Source organism: Diabrotica virgifera, chromosome 8, assembly GCF_917563875.1.
Source record: "Diabrotica virgifera virgifera chromosome 8, PGI_DIABVI_V3a".
NCBI lineage: Eukaryota > Metazoa > Arthropoda > Insecta > Coleoptera > Chrysomelidae > Diabrotica > Diabrotica virgifera.
This window is the reverse complement of record NC_065450.1, coordinates 15,893,605-15,905,070: the sequence shown is the minus strand read 5'-3', so window position 1 is coordinate 15,905,070 and position 11,466 is coordinate 15,893,605.

Here is an 11,466-nt window from a genome sequence, read left to right as displayed (position 1 = left end):
TTCCATTTTCTGAACATAACAAAAATAACAAGTTAGTTAAGCGGTACTTGAGATACGATCATCTCCAAAAATATAACTGGATTGCGTTTTTGGACTTGAAGAAAGGACTTTTTTGTAAGCACTGTGCTATCTTCGCAAATTCAGGTGGTAAAAATAAAGCAACAAGTTTGCAAAGTTTGGTTACCACACCAGTTACAAAATTTGCAAAATTATTTGGAATGGATGGTGTGCTAGATAAACATAATACAAATCGATATCACATTGAAGCGGTTTTATCGAGCGATAATTTTATAAAATGTTACGAAAACCGATCTTTAGATATAAGAAATTTGATAGATAGTGCTCGAGCCAGGCAGATAGAGGATAATCGAAATCGGCTCAAACCAATCATTCGATCTATAATTTTTTTAGCCAAACAATGTATACCTTTCCGTGGCCATAGAGTTGACGGGCCATTATTAGAAGAAAGCAATGTGACAAATAATGAGGGAAACTTCCGAGAGCTTCTTCGATTCAGAATCGAAGCAGAAGACAAAACTTTAGAAGAGCATTTAAGAAACACGTCGTCACGTGCCACATATATTAGCAAAAGAACGCAAAATGAGTTGATTGAATGTTGATTGAAGACGAAATTTTGTCTGTTATCGTGAAAAAAATTAGTGATGCTAAATATTACAGCATTATGTTTGACGAAACTACTGACGTAGCACATGTTTCCCAAATGTCGATTGTTATTAGATACTTAGAAGGTAACAACGTGCGGGAGGATTTTGTGTCATTCATAGATTGTCATTCTGAGAACTATGAGCTCAGTCCCGATACGTTGGAACCGGTTTTGAATGGTACTATTTTAGGAAAATCAGTGATAAAACAAGTTCAAAAATTTCGTTTACCATTGGAAAATTGTGTAGGAATTTGTACAGACGGATGCAGCGTAATGACATCAAAACAACAAGGAGCCGTCCAAGAAATTCAAAAAGAAATGAATATAGCTGTACGATGTCCATGTTTCAATCATGCTTTAAATTTGAGTTTGTCGAAATCATCAAACGTTCAATGTGTGAGAAATGCTGTAGGGGTAATGAAGGAAATAATATCTTTTTTCAAAGCCTCTTCTAAACGCAATTATGTCCTCAAACAAACATTGGGTGATCAGCTCTCTGGATTGTGTGAAACGCGATGGGTAGAACGGCACGACTCCGTTCTGCAGTTTAAAGCATCGATTGAAAAAATTTTGCAAGCTTTGAATTTGATTTCCGAATGGAACGAAAGAGAATCTTCCAGTAAAGCTAGGACGCATATACTTGCGATCTCATCAAATTGCAGCTTTATTATCACTTTGTTTTGTCTAAATGAAGTACTCGCAATAACGTTACCTCTGAGCAAATTATTGCAAACAAAAAATTTGGCTATAAGCTCTACACAGAATGCTGTTCTAAATACGCTGCTTGTTTTGAAAGACAAACGCAACAATGCAGAAACAAATTTCAATGCTTTGCTTAAAGAAATAATGCCATGTCTAGAAAATTTGAATATAGATTTATGTATTCCAAGAGTGAACAAATTCATGAAAAATCGACCTAATCCAGATATTCATTCCTCCACAGAATACTTTCGAATAACGATATATATTCCTTTACTTGAAAGTATCATTTCCGACATTGAGTGTCGTTTCCAGCAAGAAACCATGGATGTATTTAATCTGCAAATATGTGTTCCTGCTATATTAATTCATTCAAATGAAGATGACATCCATTCCGCCGTAGAAATTTTGATTGCAAAATATGGAAGTTTGTTTGAGACAGTTAGAGACGTGCTGAAGTCAACTTTTATTGCAGAGCTACATTTATGGAAAATGAGATGGAAACACAGCAAAGAATCGGAAATTCCGAGCGATGATCTAAATGCTCTCATACAATGTGATGAAATGATGTACCCAATCATTAATAAAATTTTAAAAATATTGTGTACTCTTCCAGTAAGTGTTGCATCTGCAGAGAGGAGTTTTTCAGGACTGAGAAGACTTAAGAGTTGGCTGAGGGCCAATATGGGTGAAGAACGGTTAACTGGCCTTGCACTAATGCATGTCCACAAGGACATTGTTATTAACGAAGACAATATAATAGAACGTTTCGCTAAAAGTGGAGTGAGCCAAAACATAGAGTTCGTCATGTAGAGTATTAGTTTTTTGTTTATAATTTCATTTCATTCGAGTTATTGTTATTTTCTCTTTTCAATATATAAAACATCCCATTCTGCGTTTTGTGTCTGTATTGAAATTGAGAGCTAATATCTAATTGTACAAAATGGCCCCCCCCTGAATTAAGATATATGACCGCCCTTGTACCTACCACATACCTCTTTGTATTTTAACTAGAAGATTTTTTGTTAGATGCATAGTTTTTAACGTATTCGCAAAAATCCGTCCGAAAAGGTGTCATTTTTCAATGAAAATGGCCAATTTTCAACCACGAATAACTCAAAAAGTATTGAGTTTTCAAAAAATAATTATAAAACAATTTTTGCTTAAAATTAGGTCCTACAGCCTTTCCGTGGCTATTTTAACCAAAACATTTTTCACCCCAGAGATGGGGTGGGAACCACCCCCAAGATAAAAGCGCACATCGGCATAGGGTAGACTTTGTTTCTTGAGATATTCCCTACTTACTGTGAAAATATCAAGTAAATCGATGTAACAGGATGGAATTCGGGGCCAAATACCCTCATTGACTACCCTAAAATTTTTCCTGACACCCTCTAATTTTTACCGACTCCCTTTAATTTATTTTTGTAGATATATATTTCAAAATTGAAAGACAATAAGGGGCCAACCAGACGGGCCACTCTGGAGCGCTACTCTGTGGATCCACAAAGTGACAGAAACAGGCGATTTTCTACCGCCGGCGACTACGCCGTAAGTAAAAAGTAAGCTTGTTCAAATGCTTAAAAACTTGCCGGTTAATAATATTATTTTAAAAAGTGTGTTCAAGTCAGTGTTTGCAATGTCCATAGTTTAAAATATTTTATAAAATTTCTACCCTTTTGAAAAAATACCAATATACTCCATAAATGGAACTAAGAAGAACCACACAAAAGCAGCTATATCACAGAAATAAGCACATAAAAAATTAACCCGTACATCTGGTATCCTACAGCCGTAAAAGAGTTTGATAAAATTTTCAACACAAAAAACACACACAAATAGTATAATTTCCATTATATAGTATGGTATAACTAGATCCAAACCCAGACTTCCAAAGTGAAAGTTATCCTACAACACCAAATTGTTCTATATGGTCCACATAATGTTCAGAAAAAAGTCACACCATTTTGAGCATCGGGTTTGAGGGGGGAGAGGGGGAGAAGTCGGTAAATTCGTAGTTTTTTAAGTTACTCGTCAATATTTCTAAAACTAGGCGGTTTAGCATAAACAACCTTCTATACAAAAATGTTCTACATTAAATTTTAAACAAAAAAGGTCCTATGCGTAATCCTTCTAAAATGAACAGTTCCAAAGTTACGGACGTAGTATAGTATAATTGGTCCAAAAAAGGCCTAACCCAGATATTAAAAGTAAAAGTTTTCCTGCAACACCAAATTGTTCTATATGGTCCAGATATTGTTCAGTAAAAAGCTACACCATTTGGTGCGTCCGGTTTGGGGGGGGAGATGGGGGAAAAATCGGTTAGTAGTTTTTTTTTGTTTTTCGTCAATATTTCTAAAAATATGCTTTAGCGTAAACAATATTCTATAAAGAAATGTTCTAAATCAAATTTAAAACAAAAAAGGTTCTATACATAATTGTTATAAAATCAACGATTCCAGAGTAACGGAGGGTGAAAGTGGAAGTTTTCGATACTTGCTTGAAGCCCTTGAAGAAACGTCAACCTCACCACCCAAAATCGTTATCAATTGCCCAAAAAATATAAAAAGTATCGAAAACCTCCACATTTCACCCTCCGTAACTCTGGAACTGTTGATTTTATAACAATTATGGATAGGACCATTTTTGTTTTAAATTTTATGTAGAACGTTTTTGTATAGAACATTGTTTACGCTTAAACATAGTTTTAGAAATTTTGACGAAAAACGTACAGAAACTACTAATTTACGGACTTCTTCCCCATCTCCCCCCCAAACCGGACGCTCAAAATGGTGTAACTTTTTACTGAACAATATGTGGACCATATAGAATAATTTGGTGTTGGAGGAAAACTTTTACTTTGGATGTCTGGGTTAGGCCTTTTTTTGGACCAATTACTACTACTACCTCCATAACTTTGGAACCGTTCATGTTAGAAGGATTTTGTAGAGGGCCTTTTTATTTCAAATTTAATGTAGAACATTTTTGTATAGAAAGTTGTTCATGCTAAACCTCATAGTTTTTAGTTTTAGAAATATTGACGAAAAACCTAAAAAACTACGAATTTACCGACTTCTCCTCCCTCTCCCCCCCCCAAAGCCGACGCTCAAAAAGGTGTGACTTTTTTCTGAACATTATATGGACTATATAGAACAATTTGGTGTTGGAGGATAACTTTCACTTTGGATGTCTGGGTTATGTCATTTTTTGAATCAATTCTTTCATACTATAACTGAGTGAACGAGGTCCTGTTTTTAAGGAGATGATAACATTAAATATATGTAAACATGGTAACTTGCAACCCTCTTTTACCTGATATCTTATCGTTTGGTTTGCTACAACAAACAATAAAACCTTTTTTTGGCAGAGGATGGGACCCCACTATTTAACATAAATAAACAAACAAGATTTTGAGTATTTGTTTTGTTCAGTTCAATGATGGATTCAGACGAGGAAAGTCTTCTTTCTCGTCAGAATGTATAATAAAATGTAAATATAAATAGAGAAAATATTGCTTACCGCATTTATTCTTTTCGATTGGGCTACCTTCTTTAAAATCAGGAACAATTTCTTCAACAACTTTTCCTTTTAATGCCATATAACAAACTATACCATTTTCAATTTCGTCGCAACACTAAACTACAGCTGCAACATTATACCAGTTCAATCAGAGAGTGCAGCAAGCACCTCTACTGGTTTCGAAACTTATTAGTCTCTTATCAGGAGGCACATATGCTGCTCTCTCTGACAAAACTAGGACAAACCCCGGCGTGCAGTCACGGATTGCAACGAACGAAATGGCAGGGATGCCCCAGCGGCAACTGCTAGCAAAAGACTAAGTATTCGATCTAATAGCACATAAAACAACACCAAAAAATGTTGTTCCACATCCTACCAGACTGAAAACAATGGTAATCTTCTCTGGTAACAACTCCGAGGCTTCTACAATTTGCAAGCCATAAAGGATGCTGAGACTAAGAAATATGAGGGAATTTTACAATTTATAATTCACGTCCCATCTGCTCAACGTGGTAAAGTTCCAACAAGAATGGTTCCCTTCGTACTCCAATCAGAGTTAACATGTAAATCAAAAATGAATAACCATTTTCAGTTTCGTTGCAACACGAAACTACAACGGCATCATTATTCCAGTTCAATCCAGTTCAAACCAGAGAAGGTTCCCATTGTTTTCAGTCTGGTAGGATGTGCAACAACATTTCTCGGTGTTGTTTTACATGCTATTAGATTGAAGACTTAGTGATCTTCTAGCAGTTGCCACTAGAGCATCCCTGCCATTTCGTTGATTGCAATCCGTGTCTACACGCTTTGTCCGTCACGTTTGTCCTAGTTTTGTCAGACAGAGCAGCATATGTGCCTCCTGATGAGACACTAATAAGTTTCGAAACCGGTAGAGGTGCTTGCTGCACTTTCTGATTGAACTGGAATACTGATGCAGCTGTAGTTTCGCGTTGCAACGAAATTGAAAATGGTTATTCATTTTTGATTTACAGGTTTACTCTGATTGGAGTACGAAGGGAACCATTCTCGTTGGGACTTTACTGCGCAGATCAGATAGGATGTGGAACATAGACTGGTAGGATGTGGAGCAACATTATTTGGTGTTGTTTTATGTGCTATTAGATTTAAGACTTAGTCTTTCAATTAAAAATCTTTCGGAATCAAAATTCATTTTACGTGCTCACCGTGTAAACTCTCGTCAATATTTGTGGCAGTTACAAAAGTGGTCCTTCTGAATGGGTTTTGCCACTAGTGGACGCCGCTAGTAGTCGCTCGTCTGGGGTGCGACGTCCAATTCACATAAGGACCCACGGTCAATCATCGGAAGCTGCTTTGTGGAACCACAGAGTAGCGCTACAGAGTGGCCCGTCTGGTTTGGCCCTAAACAGCGGTGCGTGCTACTTGCGGACTTCCGACAGCAGTGACTACTTCCTATATCAGGCTATTACTATATGTACACACACCCAAACTTATAGGTAATCACCATGTATTTTAAAGTAATATTTATTTCTTTTGAAAAAACTTGTTACTGTTGCGAAGATTAATGGTTTTTATTGAAAATAAACAAATATATAAGACAATCGGATAGTACAGGCCGGTACAGTATAGATTATTTGCTTGAGTTGCAAATTGAATGAAAATAAATAAACTAACTTTTGCGTCTAAAAACGAAAATATTCCTCATGTGGGGTTATAAAACTTACAACGAGGAAAGATTATTTGGTCTTGTGGAGAAAGTAATGTTCTCAGATGGACATAGCTGCAGAGCTAGGCATAATACAGGGCGTTCTGTCCAAAATATATGCTAGGTAACAGGAACTAGGAAAGCTCAAAAATAAAGCAAGGGAAAGTCGCCAAAAGTAATAACGGCTCTCCACGATCGTTTAATTGTCCAATCAGCTGGAAGACACTCAACCATTTCTCACCTGCAACTCCAAAGGCAACTTTTGGAAGCTACAGGTGTAACTGTTTCAGTTGAAACGATAAGAAGAAGAATTCGTATCAAGAAGTATACAGCAGGAGACAGTTATGGGTTCTCAAGTTATCCAGGTAGCACAAGGTTGATCGCCTAAATTGGTGTCTTCACCACCAAAACTGGAACTTTGCGAATTGACAAAATGTGCTATTTTCAAAAACAGTCAGGATTTAATGTAATCAGATGGAAAATCAGACGACCCACGAAATCGTGTACTTAGAGGTCGAGGAAGACAAGCAAGAACGAGAACTCTCATATCTGTTCACAAATATGCAAGGGGAAGTGTAATGTTCTGGAGAGAAATTGTGGTGCGTAAAAAACTCCTTTAATTTTCATTGAATCAACTTTAACTGCTCACAGGTATGTTGATAACCTGTAGTCATGCTCTGAAGAGGTGCAACATTTAATTTTATTGCATTATAATGGACCTCTACATAACATTAGAGTGACTACAGACATCATTGAAGCAGAAGGTATCCCTTGTTTGGAGTGGCCTGCTTGCTCACCCGAGCTTAATCCTATAGAGTATTTGTGGGATATGCTTAAAAAAAACTAAGAGTTCGCCGGGATGATCCACAAAAGACCGCACGGATAGTAGTACAAGCTGCGTCTAAAGGATGGAGCAACCTACCACAACAAAATGTTTATAATTTGATTAGGAGCGTACCTACTCAAACTGAAGCTTGTCTAAGGACTAGAGGTGATAACACTGACTACCACAAAATACAACAAAAAAAATAAATTAGAACAAGTGTTAAAGATTATTCGTTTTACATTGAAATTTTCTATGCTATTGACTTTAAAACAACTACTTTCAATTTGTTTGTTAAATACTTTATTGTTTTATTTAATTATTATTAAATTGCTTTAAAATAAATATTGTTTGACTTTGTGTGTTCGTTTTTTTAAATTCGCACGAAATGGTAAGAAATATCAGATGATTCCATATAAGTTTGGGTGTGTGTACATTATAATATACAAAATACACAAATAGTTCCTAATTCCTAATTCCATAAATTCACAATAGTTCCTAACCTTTGCTTGGAGCATATGTCACTAAAATACTATATTTATAGAAAAATACCGAATTAATGGGGTAATACTCTTTAAGTGCGTCATCTTTTAAGGATATTAACGATTATCATGGCTCATTTTACTCTGTTAGCAGGGTTTCTGAAGAATTCTGTTGTCGTTTTACCACTCAATCGCTTTAAATTTTTCAACCAGGACATGCGTCGTGTCACCGGTCCTCTTTTTCCTTCCACTTTCCCGTGTATAACTAATCGCGTGAATTCATATTTTTATTTCTTATTATGTGACCAAAGTAGCTCATTTTATTTTTCCTTCATAGTGTTGAGTATTTCTTTTTCATTTTTATCTTCCTTAATATTTTCGTCTTCGTTACGTATTGCTTCTATGATATTATCCACATTCTTCGATAACACTCCATCTCACAGCTGGCAGGTGTTTTTTCAGGTGCGTCCGTAATTGTCCAGGCTTCAACTCCAAATAAAAGAATGGAGAATACATAGCATCTCAATATTCCAGTTCTAATTTCATTTCCCAGTATTCCATTGTATAGTATTGTTTTCATCTTATTGAAAGCGCTTATGGTCATCTCAATGCGTCGTTTTATTTCGAGGCTGTGGTCCCATTGCTCAATAAGTTCACATACTAAATATTTGTACATAGTATACAGGGTGTTTCATTAATAATTGTCCATATAGTATCTGGAGAAACCTTAGCACAAAATACGAAGATTTAACCTAAAACACTTAAGTAAAATGTGGTTCCTTACTGAGTTACAGGGTGTTTTATATAAAAATTTAAAAATTATTTTTGCTCAGCATTTTCAAACTATTCGACATATCCTTTTCATACTTGGCAGTCAGAGCGACTACTAGACACGCTACTAAATTATGATAAACAAACGTTTCTAGCTACTACCAGAGGCGTACGACAGGGGATGGTGAATGGTTGACCCTTCTCAAATTCTACGCCACTGAAGGAATTACTATTTTAGTGCTATTTTTAGATTCTCTAATACTTTCTACGTAAATAATATACTCTTAATTGGTAACAATAAAGTCATTAGTTTTCGGGATATTTGAAGTTAGATATGAAAAGGCACAGTTATTTTGATTAATTTATGATATGATTCACATGATTAAAATTTTAAAATTATTTGTACCCAGTACTTTAAAACTATTTGGCATATCCTTAACATACTTAACAGAAAGTGTAGGTACTGTACACCCTATTAAATTAAGATAAACAAACGTTTCTAGCTACTACCAGAGGCGTACGACAGGGGATGGTGAATGGTTGACCCTTCTCAAATTCTACGCCACTGGAGGATTTACTATTTTAGTGCTATTTTTAGATTCTCTGATACTTTCTACGTAAATAATATACTCTTCATTGGTAACGATAAAGTCATTAGTTTTCGAGATATTTGAAGTTAAATATGAAAAGACACAGTTATTTTGATTAATTTATGATTAGATATGATTCACATGAATAAAATTTTAAAATTATTTGTACCCAGTACTTTAAAACTATTTGGCATATCCTTAACATACTTAACAGAAAGTGTAGGTACTGTACACCCTATTAAATTAAGATAAACAAACGTTTCTAGCTACTACCAGAGGCGTACGACAGGGGATGGTGAATGGTTGACCCTTCTCAAATTCTACGCCACTGGAGGATTTACTATTTTAGTGCTATTTTTAGATTCTCTGATACTTTCTACGTAAATAATATACTCTTCATTGGTAACGATAAAGTCATTAGTTTTCGAGATATTTGAAGTTAAATATGAAAAGACACAGTTATTTTGATTAATTTATGATTAGATATGATTCACATGAATAAAATTTTAAAATTATTTGTACCCAGTACTTTAAAACTATTTGGCGTATCCTTATCATACTTGGCAGAAAGTCTAGGTACTGTGCACCATACTAAATTAAGATAAATAAACGTTTCTAGCTACTACCAGAGGCGTACGACAGGGGATAGTAGCTGGTTGTCCCTTCCCAAATTCTACAACACTGACGAAATGGCCATTTTAGTGTAATTTTTTGATTTTTCAATATTTTTTATGTAAATAATATACTCTTTATTCGTAATGATAAAATGATTAGTTTTCGAGATATTTGAAATTAAAAATGAAGCGACACAATACATTAATCAAAATAACCGTGTCGTTTCCTTCTTAACTTCAAATATCTCGAAAACTAATGCCTTTATCGTTACGAATGAAGAGTATATTATTTTCATACAAAGTATTGGAAAATCAAAAAATTGAGGTAAAATAGCAATTTCGCCAGTGGCGTAGAATTTGGAAAGGGTCAACCATTCACTTTCCCCCGTCGTACGCCTCTGGTAATAGCCAGAAACATTTGTCTAACATAATTTAGTAGTTTGTACAGTACCTATACTACCTGCCAAGTACAAAAAGGATACGTCGAATAGTTTAAAAATGCTGAGCAAAAATAATTTTTAAATTTTTAGATAAAACACCCTGTAATTCAGTAAGGAACCACATTTTATTTAAGTGTTTTCGGTTAAATCTTCGTATTTTGTGCAAAGGTTTCTCCAGTTACTATATGGACAATTATTAATGAAACACCCTGTATAATATACGAGCTAATAAAAAGGATTTGGGAAGAAGAAAAAATGCCGGAATAATGGAAAACTGGATGGATCTTTTCGATTCTAAAGAAAGGGGACACTACAAAATGCAACAACTATAGACGAGTAACACCCTTAAACAGCTGCTACAAAATATTCACAGTACTAATCAGACAAAAACTCTCAAAATATAGTCCATTCTTTGACGGTTTTTGCGGTAAATTTTAAAGAACCGCTTGGATTGACTTAAAATTTGGCATATACATAGATAATATGTCAAAGAAAAAAAGTGATATTGTGCCGATGTGTGCTTTTGCTCTGGGGTTGGGTACCACCAGTTCTCGGGGGTGGAAATATTTAACCTCAAAATAACCTCGGAAATTGATAGATATTTCAATTCTGAGTACAAAATCCTATATACGACTTTTTCGGTAAATTGATATTTAGCAAGTTATTCACGACGGAAATTGATGATTTCCTACATGAAAAATGCATGTTTTTGAGTGGATTTTCAAAAATATCTCTAAAATTATGCATTTGTACGAAAAAGTCGTTGTAATCAAGAAGAAACCTATTAAATTAGTGAATGGAGTGGTGTTCTTTAAATTATTATAGCAATAACACAACCTAAGTTACAGCCTACTTAAAATCGGGGTTTTTTCGAATTAAACTTGAATCAAACATTTTATCATTAAATAACGCCAGAAATAAAGATTTTTGGAAAAAAATTATGCAGATATTTTTAAATATTTTACTGATACCTTTAAAGGGTGCTATGATAAAAGTGATTTGGATAAAAATGGCTGAGTTATTACAATAACAAAACGATTATGTCGTTTAAAAATCAAAAGAATAATTACTTAAATTGGTGAATTTTCCAAAAAAATAAAAACTAACATTATTCCATATACAATTAGGTTTATTTATAGCCTGACTATGCGTTCTGAGATTTTAACCAGTTTAAAGTGCT